Raw genomic sequence first — 766 nt, forward strand, 5'->3', positions numbered from 1 at the left:
GGGCCAGTGCGAGGGCTCCGGAATGGAGACAAAGCCGGCCAGGCTGAAGCAGGCCCTGTTCCCACACGCGTGACAGTCCTTCGTGTCCTTTCGCGTGTCTAAAGTCCCCGTATTGAACCACATCTAACTAGTGACACCAGAGGAAACTGAAAGCGCAGTGACTAGATCGTTCCCAACAGCAAAGGGATAAGAAATTCCTTTGCGATTGATTTACCACGCATTAAGCATTTAGTTTCACCTCTGTAAACCTTGCGAGCCCCAGCGTCTTACCAAGGAGGATTTCCTGAGGCAAAAAATAACTAGTAATAGGCCGATGACAGCGCACAGGCATGCGTGCGTGTGTGCTTGCACGCGAGGAGGGAGCTGCTTCCGAGAACATGCAAGTTTGTCAGCCCTTGCAGCTTAAAAGTCACGCAGCAGCACGTTGGAATAAACAGTCCTCACTAAAGCCAAAGACAGCACTCTCAACTTCCAAATGTTACTGAATTTCACACTGTAAGTTACTCAAAGAACACTAATTAATGACTAAGAAGCAAACCAGAAGCCCATCCTGGAACAAAGTCACCGTGACTCATTTTCTGTACCTACACGGCGTGAGCTCAGCCCCCTTCTCACATGGGGCTGCCAGGATTTGGGCCTGTACTCGTTACTGCCTGTGACACACTCTGAAAAAGAAAGCATGAAGTGCAGCGAATATAATGAACTACAGTAAGTTACTGTTTATTTACATGGTTTATTTTATAGGTGGAATTTGTTAAGAACATAG

Source organism: Pygoscelis adeliae, unplaced genomic scaffold, assembly GCF_000699105.1.
Source record: "Pygoscelis adeliae isolate BGI_AS28 unplaced genomic scaffold, ASM69910v1 Scaffold241, whole genome shotgun sequence".
Taxonomy (NCBI): Eukaryota; Metazoa; Chordata; class Aves; order Sphenisciformes; family Spheniscidae; genus Pygoscelis; species Pygoscelis adeliae.